Genomic DNA, 18,211 nt, shown 5'->3' on the forward strand with positions numbered 1-18,211 from the left:
TAAGGTATGGAGAACAATGGAAACTCACCAAATCATGACTGGCAGCAGATCAAGAAACCACTGGTGCAGGTGGGACTACAGAAGTAGGAAAGGGACAATGGGTAAAATATGTACTAACTGCAGATTACCAGATTGACTCAGAGCTCTCCAACCACCCTGGGCTCAGTATGTACCCACTTTCCATTAAGGATGCAATTAGGCGAGTTCACGAGGATGAGGTTGCCCCTCCCTGGCTGTCGGAGATGACGCAAACTCAGTCTGCCCAACGGCAAAGTTTTTCGTTTTGTTTTTGTTTTACACGACCAGTCAATGGTCAGAAAGAACCTGAATCAATGTGGAGACTGAAATGGATTTAGGACTCCCACTGTAAACCTTGCTCTTCTGTAAGCCTGCTGCTCAGAATTTACACTGTAAGGCAATACCCTAAAAATACCTTGCAGCCTTGGTGAGTTATGCATTGGGCTGCGAACTGCAAGGTTGGCGGTTCAAATGCTTACGTTGAAATAGAAAGTTGCCTTTCTTTCTCTCTGATTTTATGATTTTTTTTACTTTACTCACCAAGGGAGAAGTGTACACTTGTGAAGGAGGAAAAAAAAGGATTTAAAAGTGTAGCCTTTTACCAGCAGCTTCAAGGAGCCCTGATAGCATAGTCGTGGTAATGCGCTGGGCTGCTAACCACAAGATCAGTAGCTGCTTCTCAGGAGGTGTTCTACTCCCGTAAAGTCACAGCCTCAAAAACCCACCTTTGGGCTGATCTACCCTGTCCTACAGGGTTGTTTTGAGTCAGAATCAACTCAAGAGCAAGGAGGGTTTTGTTTGTTTGTTTTCAAGTTCCATTTCCCTGAAGCTAACACGATCATGTTAACACCCCACCAAGGACTTGGTGACAACAATAGAATAAGAGGTCTGTTATGTTAACAACACTGTGCCCCCATTCTTACATGCTCCTTTCTTGTCTTTTATATATTTGCCTGGGCTCAATCTCACTGCCACGGAATCAATGGAGACTCACTGAAACCCTGTAGGACAGGGTAGAACAGCCCCTGTGGGTTTCTGAAACAGTTACTCATTTATGGGAGTAGACATCCCTGTCTTTCACCCTCTGGTGGGAGAAACACTCATTCTACACCTTAAATGAATGTTCAGAAGGATTTCAATAGAGCCTTACTCTATATGGAGAACTCTGCAAATGGATCTGGGGCTATCATTGCCATACACAGTCTTCTGCCACGCAGCTGCTGAGAATTTAAGCTCTCCTACAATTCCAAGCAGTTGAGTCATATCGAGAGAAAGAAAACAAAGTGAGAAATACATGGAATCAGTGAATTTCCTCTACAATCAAATGACCATCAAGTAAGAGGATTCTTGCCACTGGCAAATGTCTGAGAAGAAAGGCATTTGGATGCAGCAATGGAGGAAAGTGAAAGGAGTGCCGATGTTGGGGACACAATTTGTTAATATCCATCCAAATGGGAGCCGCACATATTCTTTCCACAGCTGTTGTTCAGTTTAGAATCTAATCAGAAGATTTGTGTTTGCAATATATAGAAAAGATAAATTCACTAAGATATTCACGGCATTGTTTCTGGTACAAAAACAGAACAGACCTGGATAAAAACTAAATTGACTAGAGCTAGGAGACCTGGTTAAATAATTATCTGGAACAGCTCAGAATATCTGCATGACCTGATGCAGAAACATTTCCAGGAAGCGTTGATAAATGCAAAAAATAGCAAACTATGGAAGAGGTCATATTAGGAAATAATCGCTAGCCTGGCAGTGCTTTTGGAAAGGCAGGGTAAGACTCATGTAAACAAACCCCTCCATAAAAGTAGCAAACATCCTGGCAAAGTTGTAAAAATCAATTGTTTCAAACAGTTGGCAATTACCCAAAGAAGACAATTTCAGGAACATTTATTTTAGATTGTTTGGGGTCAGGCCCTTTCCATGGAGGCTGAGCGACTGAACAATTGACCTAGAGTCTGTCCAAGACATGTTAGAATTCATACTAGGGGAGGGGCTTTTTGACCAGGAAAACAGTACTGCATCGAGTGATGGCCAGTTGGACAGAAAAGGACAGGCTTTGGGGTGTATTAGAGGTTCCGTTCTGAGCACCCTGGTTTAACAAGGGCTGTGGATGGCAGTGATAGGGCAAAACCCATTTACAGAGTTCCCACATAGATTAAGCTTCCATTTAATTCTTTCTGCTCAAGGATGATCAGATTCTTTCTAGTCACTAACCAAGACTGTATACAATCATGTCTTCAGGCACAGTGGCTTTCCTTCACCACTCTCCATCCATCCCAAGAAGAGGTGGTCTCTCTTAGAGGTTGGCGTGGATTTGTCTCTGATGGATGTCACCATACTGAGGATTATTCAAGGGGTGGAATAATCACGAGTCGTGCCCCATCAGTCTCACCCTAACTGCCATGTCATAAAGTCCTGGACAAATTTTGTAAGTCCTTCTATCTAGCAATGTAAATATCCCACTCATGGTCCCGTTCCAGCTTCTGTAGTCCCACCTATAACTGTGAGCTGTTTGTCTGCCACCAATCATGAATTTGTGACCAAACCAAAGCACCAAATACACTGCCATCGAGTTAATGCTAACCCATAGTGATACCCTTGCAGGTTTCCAAGACTGTAACTGTTTATGGAAGAAAGCTTCGAACTGCCCACCATGAGGATCACAGCCCAATGGGTAACCACTTCAGCACCAGGGCTCCTGAATATGTGACAGTTCCCTTTATTCCATGCCCTATTTATCTAGCTTCCCCACTCTGAACCTTTGGACGTCATTTTGTCTCTCATTTGGATGATGTGTCCATGTCTTTGTCCCTTGTAGGACTTAACAAATGGTCTCCTTAAATGATATTTGAGATTGGAGTATCTTTTATACCCTAAAACAAAGGGTAGTAGCTATGAAGGCCCACTTTAAACTAAATAATAACTTCATGTTGAGGTAAGTTACTGAAACTATATGTACTATAACATTAAGTGCCAGACGTTATTTGTTGGAATTCTGAAAATATGTGCACCAGACTGTTCCTTATGATAAGAAGAAAGAGGACAACATTCCCAAGACATCTGGCTGTAGGTCCAGCTTGACTGCATGTCAGTGACGGGAGAGGGTGACCCGGAAGATACACTGGGAATGCCTATGTAACTAAAATGCTGCCATTTTGGAGATTTGCCTAGTGTTCCTACAAAGAACTGCTGGGCCTCATTAAGAACACTTTATGGCACTTCAACTAGCTCTTTTCCCATCTATTTCCTTGTTCAGTGGTAGCCTTCCAATCACCGTAGCCATTGTCTTCAACTCTGTTCCAAAGAACAGTGACTATGCCAGACAACCAAACTCACTGCCAGAGAGTCAATTCTGACCCATAGGTACCCAATTATAAAGGGTTTCTGAGATTGTAAAGATTCAAAGACAGCCTCACCATTCTTCTACAAAACCAGTGCTGGATTTGAACCCCAAGCCTACAGTTAGCAGCCCAATACTCATGCCAAACTGCTACCAAGACTCCTTGAATAATGATCCTCTAGGACAGAGTAAAACTGACCCAAAGGGTATCCAAGGCAGCAATCTTTATAGACACCAACGTTCACATTTTTCCTCATGTGAAGCAGCTGGTGGGTTCAAATCACCTACCTTTGGGTTAGCAGCTGAACTTTTTCCTACCCTCTAACACAAAGGGTTTTTTTTTATCAGTAAATCTATTGTGATGGATGCTTCTTCCTTAGCAGGTCCAATCAGCACAATATCATCAATGTAATGGACCAGTTTGATATCTTATAACACTATGTCACACTACACTATGACGTAGTACTAGATATATATTTTTATAAATAATTTTATTGGTGCTCATACAACTCTTATCACAATCCATACATACATCAGTGAGTAAAGCACCCTTATACATTCGTTGCCCTCATCATTCTCAAAATTCGCCTTCCACTTGGGTTCCTGGAATCAGCTCATTTTCCTTTTTTCCCTCCCCCTTCCTCCCCGCTCCCCCCTCCTTCACGAACCCTTAATAACTTATAAATTATTACCCTATCCTATCTTACACTGCCCAGTGTCTCCCCTCACCCACTTTCCCATTGACCTTCCCCCAGAGAGGAGGTTACATGTAGATCCCAGAGATCGAGATCGGTTTCCCCTTTCTACACCCTCTTCCCTCCCAGTATTGCCACTCTCACCGCTGGTCCTGAGGGGTTCATCTGTCCTAGATTCCCTTTGTTTCCAGATCCAGACTGCACCGCTATGCATCCTCTGGTCTAACCAGGTCTACAAGATAGAATTGGGATCATGATAATTGGGCAGGGGGGGAGGAAGCGTTCAAGAACCAGAGGAAGGTTTTGAGTTTCATTGTTGCTACACTAAACCCTGAGTGACTCATCTCCTCCCCACTACCCCTCTGCAAGGGATGTCCAACTGTCTACAGATGGGCATTAGGTCCCCATCACGCACTCCCCTCATTCACAATGATATGATTCCCTCCCCCGCCTTTGTTGTTTGAAACCTGGCCCCCTCGGCCCTTCATGATCACACATGTTGGTGTGCTGCTTCCATGTGGGCTTTGTTGCTTCTGGGCTAGATGGACACTTGTTTACTTTCAAGCCTTTAAGTCCCCAGATGCTATATCTCTCAATAGCTGAGCACCATCAGCCTTCTTCACCACACTTACTTATGCACACATTCGTCTTCAGCACTTATGTGAGGAAGGTGATCACACAATGATGGTTTTTGTTCTTTGGTGTCTGCCACCTGATCCCTTCGACACCTCGTGTTCACTTAGGCTTGTGTGTTTCTTCTCTGTGGGCTTTGTTGCTTCTGAGCGAGATGGCCACTTGTTTGCCTTCAAGCCTTTAAGACCCCAGACGCTATATCTTTTTGATAGCCCGGGCACCATCAGCTTTCTTCACCACGTTTGCTTATGCGCACGTCTGTCTTCAGCCATCATGTTGGGAAGGTGGGTATCATGGAATGACTGTTAAGCTGAGCAAGGTGCTATTGTATTGAGGAAGTGAGCAGCTGAATTCTTAACCAAGTGAGCAGCTGAATTCTTAACCACTGAACCACCAGAGCTTCTTTTCAACCCGCCAATGAGAACCACTGTTATCGAATGGATTCTGACACCAATAGTCCTGTAGCCACTGGAGGAAGCCATTGTGTTTGGCGCTCCTCAGAAAGTTCCACCCCCAGAGCAGTATCACTATTGGACTTGCCACCCACCTCCCCGGAAAAAGCCTTATTCAAGGTTAAGCTACACTTTTAAAAACGCTGTCTGAAGAATATTTGTTGAAAGCAACTAGCAACCATCACTTAACTTTGACGCTGCCTGTGCCAGCTGCACCAGTGTAGGTAAACAATAGCCTGGCTAAAACCTTAAAAAGAAAGATGAGAGAACATGGTACAGGTGAGCGCTTAACCACTACACTACCAGGGCTTCTTAGGATGTCGGTAAACCAACTCAAACAAATGTGTTGCCACTGAATCAGTTCTGAATCATAGCAACCCTATATGATAGAGTGGAACTGGCCAAGGGTTCCCAAGTTTTGTTATTTTTTTTTAACAAGTTAATCATCCCAAACCGGCTGCCATTTCATTGATTCCATCTCATAGTGACCCTATGGGACAGAGTAGAACTACTCCAGAGGATGTCAGGATGTAACTCTTTGTAGAAGCAGACTGCCTCATCTTTCTCCTACAGAGCAACTGGTGGGTTCAAACTGCTGACCTTGTGGTTAGCAGCCCAATGCTTAATGCACTGTATCCTCATGGCTCTGATATTAATAAACAGAAGCCAAAAATTCCTATATAGGACTGTGGAGACTATAAACCTCTATGAGAGCAAACAGCCTTCTCATCGTTCCTTCCCCAGAGCAGCTGGTAGAGTTGGACTACCGGGTTAGCAGCCCAACCCGTAACCCGCTATGCCACTAAGGCTCCTTCTGCAATTACTAGGAGACTAGAAGTGACTCTGACATATTCCTAGTAATCTAGAAAGCTGTGTGTGAGTGCAGGGCTGTGTGCACACCCAGAAAAGACCTGAAATGTTCTTTATCTCTCTCACCTCTGACTGACCCTGAGACCCTGTGCAAGCAGGAAGTGTAGGCTATGGGAGAATGTTAAGAGGCCAAAAAATACATCAATAAAACTGTTCGAAAAATAATAGCTAACCATTTGAGATCAAGAGGGCAGCATTTCCCCATGGACAAAGTTCAGGGGATTGGGAAAGAAAGAGGAGTGGAACCAGGAAACCCCGAGAGGAAGTGGCATAAGTGAGGTTACATGGTGGAGATTGCAATCAAGAAGATGAAACAAAAACATATGTGGATTGTGGAATGCAAAACTGAGGATCTGCTTATAACCAACCCTTCCCCAATTCAAAATAAAAGTTTCTTAAGTATGTCATGCTTATTTATAATACATCTGAAAGGGCTAAAAATCTAAGACTTATATGCACCTAATTAGACACTGTGCAACTGCTTGACCTATAGCAACTTACTTGTTTGGGATTTTCTTTTTCATTAAAAATTTTACAATATTCACAAGGTGATGAAGTATAAAAGCAATGAAGAGTTATAGAGCCCCTTTTTTTGGTAACTGGTATTTTGTTGGTTGTTTTGAGGGTCAGTACAGAGACATTCTAAACAATTTGTACATAATTCTTAGTGCATGCACCAAAATCCTAAAATAGCGTGTAGTTACAATACTTTTCTAAATTCCAGTGATTTTTTCAGCTTTGTGTTTGGAGGCAAATTTTCCTTAAGGGGATATCAAGTAACAATATCTTCAAATATTGATAAGCTGTTATGTTAAATCATAAAAACTGAAGCCAGGCTCACAGCCATCAAGTCAAGTGCAAGAAATAGTGACCCAATAGGACAGGGTGGAACTGCTCCTGTGGGTTGCTGAGATTGGAATCCTTTCACAGGAATAGAAAACTACATCCTACTTCCATAGAGCTGCTGCTGGTTTTGAACTGTTGACCTTGGGATTAGCAAACCAATGAATAACCCACTACTCCACCAGGGCTCTGAAATCCTATTAATTCACAATTGGACATCACACACAGTACACACTCAGATTTGCAAGCATTCACAGCACATTACAATGTTGTCAGGAAAACTGGACTACCATAGCCAAAAGGGTTACAGAACTCAGTCTGGCAAAAGAGCCATGAGGAGGGAATGGCTTGAAGACACAATTCTACTAAAAAACAGCATGGAAACAGATGCATAACAGGGCCTCCAAAGTGCCATTAGGTGTGTTTTGTATTAGAAATACAAAAACTCCCCCCATCCAAGACAGTCGAATCTTCCTACCATTCAATACTTAACTGGTTATACCGAAAAATAAACAGCCAGTAAATGATATCACCTCTTAAAAGAAAAAAATAAACACCAAGCATTTATACTTTTAAACATGGGATAGTGGGGTTTATTTCCTCATTCTTCTAATGTTTCTACTAAAATACTTGCATTTGCAAAATAGTTGCTAAAACACTCCTCGGGATTGTACCAGAAGGGAGATAACAGGGCTCACTGATAACACTTGGTATGCAAATATTCATCAAACTCGGCTTCTGTTTCTCTGGCTTCATCAGATGCTGCACGCTCCTCGTTTTTCAGTTCTCCGTTTTCCGCAGGTGAATCCGCTTTAGTTTCTTGGTGAGCCGCTTCAGCCTCTTTTCCCTCCCCTTGCCCCTTTTGCCTGCACTTTTTTGGTCTAAACATGTATCCTTTGCTGCGGCCGCTGCCCTTTGTTGGCTTCGTCCCCAGTCTCAGGCGCAGGTTTTGCTGACAACCACATCCATCTATTGGGCTCCTCCCTCACCGCCCCTTCTGACCAGCTGGCCCCGAGCCCAGTCCATGCCCTGAACCACTGCACCCTACTCTCTGCTGTAGGTAGCCCCACCCATTCCCGCCATTTCTGAGGGCTCAGGATCCAGGGACGTGGGCGGGGGCGGAACCCCAGAACACTATAAAGCATCTTTACAAACATAGGACATATTAGGTTATAGGCTTTAGGGAACATCAGATGAGATGGTTAGAAGAATATAAGGAGGGGCGACTATGATTTAAATTGTGATGCTTTAGTTTTTGCTCTGTTAAGAATACATAACATATAAATATATGTAACAAAATATTTGCCCTTTCAAACAATTTTCTGAGTTCCGTTTCAGTGGCATGAATTCTGTCCCCCACATTACTCAATCATCACCACTGTCGATGACCAAATTTTTTCATCACCTTTAGCAGAGACTCAGTATTCCTAACCAAGACTCTCCAGTCCCTCTCCCCACCTGGTAACCACTATTACACTTTGATCTCTATGTATTTGTCTAATCTGAATATTTAATAAAAATGGGATTCTATAATGTTTGTCCATTTGTGCTAATAGATTTAACTCAGCATAATGAGTTTGTTTTTAATTTGTACTTATGTACTTATACATTACCTATACAGAACTACTAGTACTTTTTTATTAACACCCTACTAGAGTACACTGTGAGAATTTGGGATATTACTTTTTTTAAGGTTTTATATTAAAGGATTTAATATTCAGTAGCGATTAACTAAAAGTCATTGAGCAAATAATCTTTCTTTCCCACTTACTTCCATTATCTGGCTATAAAGTACTCCCCAGTGATAAAATCATGAGCTGTGAATTTACAAGTATTATGTTATAAATATATGTCCACAAAACCAAACTCACTGCTATTGAGTCGACGCTGACTCATAGTGGACCCCCTGTGATTTTCCAAGGCTTTGACGTTTATGGGAGTAGAAAGCTCATTCTCTCTCCCTCGGAGCTACTGATGGTCTTTTGAACTTCTGGCCATGCAGATCACAGTCCAATGCACAAACACTATACCACCAGTGATAAAACTATATCTAATATCTATAGATATGTCTCAAAAAAAGGCAAAACTTGAGTTTTGGAGCCTGACAGATTTACGTTTGAATCTTTCATCTGCTTCTTACTAGATGTGTGACCTTGAATAAGTTACTTAATCAATGCTTTAGCTTGTTTTTGTTTCTGAAAAATGAAGACAATACTACCTCCCTCGGCCGTGTAGTTGGATTAAAACACCTAGCACCGTGTCTGGCACCAGTAAGTGCTCAATAAGCAGTGCATCTCTTACCTCCCTTCTGGCAGGCAAGAAAAAACAAACAAACACTGGTACTGAGTCTATGGCAACTCCTGGTAACCCTACAGGACAGGGTAGAACTGCCCCTGTGGGTTTCCAAGACTGTAACTCTTTATGGGGTTAGAAAACCCTGAGTGGAAAATCCCCCTCTTTCGCCCTCATAGCGGCTGTTGGTTACTAACTGTTGACCTTGGAGCTAGAAGCCCAGCTTGTAACCATGACTCGGAGAAGGAACTGAGTAGGAAAAAAGAAAAACAAAGTTCTTGTGCAAAGGGTCTTTCCTGCTAAGGAAGTGCACAGTCTTCCTGGATAGACTGAAAATAATAAGTACCTCAGACGTGTTGTCCTGTTTTCAAAATGTACCAGTCTACCTTTCCCGTGATGATTCTGGGCGGTTATGTTACATACGATGTACGGTATATACATGCCCATTTGTGAGTTGATTATCCATATCCAGACAAACACAAAGGAGCCCTGATGGCACAGCAGTTTGCTCCATGGGAGAAAGATGTGACAGTCGGCTTTGGTAAAGAATTACAATCTCAGAAGAGGCAGTTCTACTCTGTCCTTTAAGGTCGCTATGAGTCAGAATTGGCTGGATGGCAATGGGGAGTTGCGTAAATCCAAACACACATAATCTCAGTTTGATTTGCTTTGAGGATTCTGCTGCTCGCCTTATCTTTTCCACAAAAGGTAGTGATAAACTTCTGTTGGAAGAGAGAAGAGCTTGTATAACTCACCTCTTTATTTTTTTGTAAGTAAAATGTTTGAATGAGTTCTGAGCTCGCCCTGAGTCCTAGCTCCAACTTAAGAACAATTCATTCTTACATCATGGCACACTTCAATACTCACCCTCAGGAAATGATCACTGAAGACAAGGTTACTACAGCAAAGGATGGTGAAGAAAGTAAAGGGTGCCCGGCCATCAATCGGAATAGTATCTGGGGTCTTAAAGGCATGTATACAAACAAGCAGCCATCTAAGTGAGGAGTCCACTAAATGTACACAGAAGCACACCAGCATGCGTGATCTGCAGATGACAATTACAGAATTCAAATGTGGTGAAGCGAGAAGTAGCAGAATTAAAATTATGAGCACACAATTTGTAGATGGCTATGGAGGACTGTGGGAGCCCAGAGTGTCTAATCAGACTGAGCTGCTGGCAGATCCACTCTAGCCAAAGGCAAGAGTCCCAAACAGCTTGACTATCAGGCAGAGACCATAGTAGTCTTTATTTTGCTGGATTGAACTCGATACTTGGCCAGTTGACCTCCCTATAGACACGACCTGAATTTGTTCTAGGTGTAACCATCTATTAGAGGTTCCATGACAGAAATTTCTTCCCTGGCTTCTCCCTCTCACATATTGTTTGTATTTTTGTCTTTATACTAATTAGGATCTTGTCCTTAATATTATAGTTACATAATCTGGGGTCAATTTGGGACTTGAGAGCATTTAGCATGAACAGAGTGGAGTCTAGTCTGTCAATCAGATCATACCCAGTGAGGCCTCTGTGTGGGCATGGCCTTCTCCTGAGAATTCTTGGAAATCCTGTGTTCCTCCTTAGATGCGGGAAACACTTTCTCTCTCAGCTCACTCCATGAGAGACACTCTACTGACAAGACACATGGTACTAGCTGCTAGGCCCTGGGCCTGGGGGAATGGGAGGAGCCACTTGGAGACCTCTGCTAGCACTGAGATGCTTCTACCACTACTGCGTCCCCAAGACTTTTCACCAACTTGCCTGTGATTTCCCTGCATTCGGCATCATTGCATGAGTTTCGTGAGTCTGAAAAGGATTTTATAGATTGCTATCAGACATATGAGCTAATATAAGATTTATGGGCTTGATCTGGACTTGGCTGGGATGTTTCCTCAATATTCAACTGCTCTTGTATATAAAGCTCTTTCTCATACACATATGAGTCTCCCTCAATTTGTTTCTCTAGTCTACCCAGAATAACACACTTACCACCTTAGTGAGATTTGTTTTTCATTGTTTTCTTTTGGGTTTCTCAGCTGTGTAGCACAGGAGGAGTGGATGTGTAATGATAATAACTAATACAAGGTGTTATCAGGAATGCAGGGGTGAGGGGTAGGGGATAGAGAAAGGGGATTTAAGGAGTAAATAATGAAGGCAGGAGGAGGGAAGGTGCACTAGAACTGATCATGGTTCCATACACAACTCATTTTGAAGATGATAGATGTGTTGGTTGTACAATTCCCCTTGATATGATTGAATGATTGAACTATTCGATTGTATGACATGCAAATTATGTCCCAATAAAACTGTTGAAAAACTGTTTAAGGTATTTGTAATGAAAAACTAAAATGTGTTGAATCCATGGTAAGGAATAAACCAACAGATTGAGTATGACAACCTTCCGCAATGAACCCATGGTCACAGATAAAATGCAGATAACAAAATCAACAGTAATCAACTCCCATCAACTGTGCCATTCTCGGTGACCGGTGTGGCTTAGCCAACATCAAAAGAGTGCTATGGTAGACTGAAATTTCATAGGACGCTTGTTCTACCCAAGTCTCTGTTGTTGTGTTTGTTGTGTTGTTGTTGTTGTTAGGTGCCATTGAGTTGGTTCACAGCAACCTTATGCGCCACAGAATGAAACAGTGCCTGGTTCTATTCCATCCTCACATTTGCTCCTATACTTAAGCCCATTGTTGAAGCTGCGGCATCCACCCATCTCCTTGAGGGCCTTCCTCTTTTTCACTGCCCTTCTGCTTTACCAAACATAATGCCCTTCTCCAGGCACTGGTCTCTCCTGAAAATATGTCCAAAGTGTTTAAGACAAACTCACCAGGCTTGCCTCTGTGGAGCACTCTCATTGTACTTCTTCCAAGACACATGAGTGTGTCCTTTGGTACTTTCAACATTCTTCTCCAGTACCACAATTCAAATGCATCAATTCTTTCTCTATATTCTTCATTCAATCATTGTCCATTGCCCTATGTCTCTTTATAACCCACCAAATGCTTGGGTGAGATTATGTAAAAGGTTATGTGTACCGCTCATGGAGAGGATCAGTCTATTTTTATTAGACACAGACAGACAGACAGACGCACACACACACACACACACACACACCTCACTATAAGGATGAGCCATCTTTGAAGTAGTAGCAAGAAGGAGAAACCCTGAGGACCATTGAAGATCTCTGCTTAAAGTGGTGGAGGCCTCCGAGGCCACATGCGTCAGAGACGGTAACACAAGACTCAGAGGAACAACTGAGATGATGGGGTACTTTCCCTCATCTGGCCTACGACTATGGGGATGAACAACAGGTGGGAGCTGACTTCCTAACCCATAGAAGCCAAGGGTAAGGGACCATATGGCTGAGAAACAGGTCCTGAGAGAGATTTGACTACCATGTGGCTGAGAAGTTGAAAACCAGAGAGAGAGACTTAGCCGCTAGTTGAAGAAAGCAATTACTGTAACCTTACTGTTTGCTGATTCTGACCTGTGGTAATTTACTGACTTCCCTAATAAACCTTCTTAATTGGGAGTATTGTCTGTGAGTTCTGCGCTGTCGTTGCAACAAACTACTGAACCTGCAGAGCCAGTGAATGATTTAATGTGGCTCTTCTAGCTAAAGTCTTTAACTCCTACCAAAGGACCCTTTCCTGCATGGGTCTGGTGTGAAGGTGGGGGGAGATACTGATGACATTCACCTCTGACTAATGGGGAACAAGAGTCCCTGGAGTGGAATTTTGTGTATAAAATGAACCCTCCGAAAAGCAGGAGTAGAGATCTTATTACCAGGAAGAACCAGGAGTGGAGAGCAACCTCAGGCCTCAAGATCCCTGCTCAGTGAAACTCCTGGATCCCAGTGACATCATAGGAGCAGCCGCAGAACTAGGAGCCAGAACATGGACCAGTGATGGACTTCTCAACCCATGAAGCAAGTTCACTGCTTTTGTGCAGGAGGCTGGCTTGCAGAGGGGGGAGTCTCTGGACACGTAATTGGGGAAGCTGGACTTGCTGCCCCACAGAAGGAAAGCTTATTGCATTTGGACTGAGGTTTACTGGAGTGGGGCAACACTAGGCACTTAAACGAGGGAGCTGGGCCTGCTGACTCCTGGAGCTGGGGCTGAGTGCCTTTGGGCTGAGGCTTACAGCACAGTGATCTGCCACTTTGGACATTTATTAGTAGGCATGAAACTTTTTAACATGTCCTATTCAAAAACTACTCTGAGTTGCAGTATTCCCTCTCAGTTACATTACCCTTGCTCAAGCCCTACCAGGCCTCTTACACCCTCCTTGCCACCAATTTTGATTCACTTGTTGTTCCCTTGTGAAGTCTGAGCAAGATAGTGGGACAAGAGGAAAGTAAAAGGAAACAGAGGAAAGAACTAGGAGGCAAAGGGTATTTATGGGGGTATAGATGCAGGTATGGACATATGTAAATATATTTATTTATGATGATGGGGAAATAGATCTATGTCCATATATTTATAGGTTTAGTATTAAGGTAGCAGATGGACAATGGGCCTCCACTCAAGTACTCCCTCAATGCAAAAATACTTTGTTCTACTAAACTGGCATTCCATGATGCTCACCTTCCTGACATGATCTCTGAAGACAAATGGGTGCATAAGCAGTTGTGGTGAAGAAAGCTGATAGTGCCCAGCTATTAAAAGATAGAGCATCTGGGGTCTTAAAGGCTTGAAGGTAAACAAAGAGCCATCTAGTTTAGAAGCAACAAAGCCCACATGGATGAAGCACACCAGCCTGTGGGTTCATGGGGTGTCAAAGAGAGCAGGTTTCAGGCATCAAAGAAGGAAAAATAATATTGTTGTGTGTTCACCTTCCTGATACAATCACTGAGGACAGATGGGTGCATGGACAAATATGGTGAAGAAAGCTGATGTTGCCCAGCTATCAAACGATATAGTGTCTGGGGTCTTAAAGGCTTGAAGATAAAAAAGCGGTCATCTAGATCAGGAGCAACAAAGCCCACACAGAAGAAGCACACCAGCATGATCATGAGGTGTCAAAGGGATCAGGTATCAGGCATCAAGGAATGAAAAATCATATTGTGAAAGAGGGGGAGTGCAGATTGGGGACCCAAAGCCCATCTTTTGGCAACTGGACATCCCCTTATAGAAAGGTCATGGGGAGGAGACGAGGCAGTCAGAGGGCAGTGTGGCAACGATGAAACATACAACTTTCCTCTAGTTCTTAAATACTTCCTACCCCCAAATAGCATGATCCCAATTCTACCTTGCAAATCTGGCTAGACAAGAGGATGTACACTGGTACAGATAGGAACTGGAAAAACAGGGAATCCAGGGCAGATGATCCCCTCAGGACCAGTGGTGAAAGTGGCAAAACCAGTGGTGTGGAAAGGGGGAACCAATTACTAGGATCTACATATAACTTCTTCTCTGGGGGATGGACAACAGGAAAATGGGTGAAGGGAGATGTTTGACAGTGTAAGACATGATGAATAATAATAATTTATACATTATGAAGGGTTCATGAGGGAGGGGATAGTGGGGAGGGAGGGGTGAAAATGAGGAGTAGATATCAAAGACTCAAGTAGGCAAATGTTTTGAGAATGATGATGGCAACAAATGTACAAATGTGCTCGACACAATGGATGGGGAAAAATTTATAGCCAATGAGCTGATACCAAAGGCTCAAGTAGAAAGAACATGTTTTGAAAATCATGATGGCAATAAATGTACAAATGTGCGTGACACAATGAATGGATGAATGGATTGTGATCAGCGTTGCATGAGCCCCCAATAAAATGATTTAAAAAAAAGACTACCCTGAGTATTTTTTCACTTGCATAACAATTAGTTAACTTCCTTAATCAACCCTTTAATCATGACTTTTTTTCCTGTGAGTTGCTGTGTAGCCATTGCAATGGATAATAGAAACTAGAAAGGTAAAACAGTGGGCACTTATTAAGACCATACAGAACCCAGCATCAATGTAGGTTAGCTTAGCATGGGAGGAACAGTTGGTGTCAGAATAGGTAACCAGAGGATGGAGCATGGAGGCAGGCCTACCTCTTGCCTTGTGGCAAAAGGGAAGCCAGAGGAGGTCAGGAATGTACACCGTCACTGCCATGTGTCCTATGTGCCCACTAGCCATGACACTAATTGTTAAAGAAAGACTTTTGTGTTTTAGAAATGTTCGGAATGGAAAACATTGATGTTGGAAGATGAGTAAAAGCAAACTGCTCCGAATAACACCCAAATAGACTACTGGAACTTTAGACTCCAGTTTATCAAAGTGCACAGCATCCTTCCTAGGCCAAGCCCGAAAGAGTTGATGTGGAGCCCTTATTAAGTGAACTGGGCTTTACCTCCAACTCAACTGCAGCCCTTGAACTTAAAGGCTGAAACTCCCTAGTGTGAGAAGCAGATGACTACTAGCCCCCAAGGTCATAAAATTGGTGGACCTTGGACTCTGATTGGAATCTCTTGCCTTGAGGGTGTCCGCCCCATGAATGGTGGCCCAGAGCCACATACTTACTATTTTAATGCCCTCCTTGCTTGCGTAATTATGACGTATATTAATCTGGTAGGCATGGCTCTGTTTTTGTGAATGGATACTATTGGAAGATTTGCCCTATTACCAACCCCCACTGTTTGTAAATAGTGTCCAGTCACTTAAGAGTTTAATCTGTACAAGTCAACAGTTCATGTATTGGGTTTTAAAGCTGGCCTATACTCATACAATTTCCTTTTCACAACAGTATTTTAAATTCTATACCATTATATAAACTAATGACACTAACAATATGTAGGGGTTACACATTGGACAGACCACTAATGGCAAGGTCAGCAGTTCGAAACCACCAGCCAGTTCTTCAGGGAAAAGATGAGGCTTTCTACTCCTGTAAAGAGTTGCAAACTCAGAGACTTGCTGACTCGCTTGGTAGCAGTGGAAGTGATGCCCCGGGAGCTGATTTATAATGTTTTCTAACATAAAATGACAAGGGTATCTCTCAGGTGAAACAGAGAGGTGCATAAATTATTAATGGAATTGGGGCTTACACTTAATCCTAACCCCAATCTAAGAAAAATTAGTTCTTATTACATGACCTTGCTTGATGCCCACTTTCTTGAAGAGATCACTGAAGATCTATCTGGGTACTATAGTGAAGTATGGTGAAGAAACTAGATGGTGGCTGGCCATCAGAAAGAATAGTGTGTGGGACCTTAAAGGCTTGTTTTCAAATAAGCATCCATATAAGTGAGGCATCAACCAAGTCCATATGGAAGATCCACCCCAACCTGTGTGACCTAAGGATTCTAAATAACAAAATCTAAATGAATGGAGGGAATGGTATCAGAACTTAAATTGTGAACACCTGGTTTGCAGAATGCTGTGAATGACAACGTATGCCCAAATTCCATTTTCAGGGTCCACACATAGATTTAATCTCTGGTGAATCCCCTCTGATCACAGTACAGCAGGGGTAGGTGGGGGGAAATGGAGAGCTAATCATGATGAGTACAAGAATGAAGAAAATATTCTAACCTGATTGTGGTGATGATTATACAACTCTTCTTGATGTGACTGAACTATTGAATTGTATGATATGTGACTTATATGCCAATAAAACTGTTAAAAATAAAGCGCCAAGCCAGAGTAAAAGATTTCTGTAAGGTGAACACAATCTAAGGGAAAAAAAACCAAACTCATCGGCATTGAGTCGATTTTGATTCATAGTGACCCTATAGGACAGCATATAGCTTCCCCCTTCGAGATTCCAAGGCTATATAGCCTTATCTTTCTCCCTTAGAGCAGCTGGTGGGTTTGAACTGCTGACCTTGCAGTTAGCAGCCCAACCCATTAACCCACTAAGGCATGATGGCTCCAAAATCTAAGAGCAGGAAGCCAAAAATAAAAAGCCCTTCCTAGAAGGGGCAACCTTACTGGAAATGGCAGAAGAAATTGAAACAGCAAAGTATACTAGAAAGGGCAGTAAAAGGGATGAAAATCGTGTAGATCGCACGGTCAAAATAAAAGTCAGATGCAGCAACGAGTATGAGAAACAGCAAAAACTGATTTGGCCAGGAGGAAGTTAGCAGTGGTCTCCCAAAGCAGTTTCTGTGGAGTGTTGAGGACAGGAGCCCAATTGCAGAAGGTTCAGTGGTTTCTGACCAGGCAGGTGGTTTCTAGTAGATAAACAGTGGCTTATATAAAATGAGGTGGTTAGATCAACTTATTTCATGCAGAACATTAAAAAGCCATTATAATTAGATTCACCCGCTCATTTATTTTGTGCCATTTGCTTTTACTGTGCACTTACAAGTGTCAGAGTCTGCTCAGCTCCATGGGGTAGGGTACCTAAGAGAAAAGCCATAACTAACTCATAATGGCTTCCCTCTCACAAGCAATCCACGTGACGTTTCAAGCCGATGGCCTAAAACTAAGGTCTCATTTCCCTGTAGTCGTTTCAGTGTACATGGTCTCTTCTGATAAATTGGCCTTTTCTTTGCCTTTTTTAATTAAAAAAAGGCCCGATTTTCCACATCATGGGCAAAATGTCAACTTGGAAGGGTTGAAAACTTTAAAAAATACACCTCACAGTATCTTACATAAGCTGTGAGGAAAATCAGGGCCAGTATGTATACCGATCCCACATAGGTCAGTCCAGAAGTATCAAACTTTCCTGTTTCACACACACACACACACACGTGCATGTGCACATACTGCATGCATTGCTTTCTAGCTCATAAATTAAGATTTGGTTGGCCATATCACTTAACAAGTATAATCTTCTGGGCTTGACCCATAACCCGCACCCACTGCGGTGGAGTGGTTTCCAACTGATGGGGACCCCATGGGACAGAATAGAAATGCCCGACAGGGTTTCCAAGGTGAAGCTTCTTGATCTTGATGGAAGCAGGCTGCTTGGGGTCGAACTGCAGCCAGGCACTTCAACCACTGCACCACCATGGTTTGGGGATTTTGACAAGGCCATCAAAACATTGGGTTTCAGAACACCATTAAAGAAAGTTATTTTAATCCTGAGAAAGGTATTTAATTCCACAGAAGT

Source organism: Tenrec ecaudatus, chromosome X (genome assembly GCF_050624435.1).
Source record: "Tenrec ecaudatus isolate mTenEca1 chromosome X, mTenEca1.hap1, whole genome shotgun sequence".
Lineage (NCBI taxonomy): Eukaryota > Metazoa > Chordata > Mammalia > Afrosoricida > Tenrecidae > Tenrec > Tenrec ecaudatus.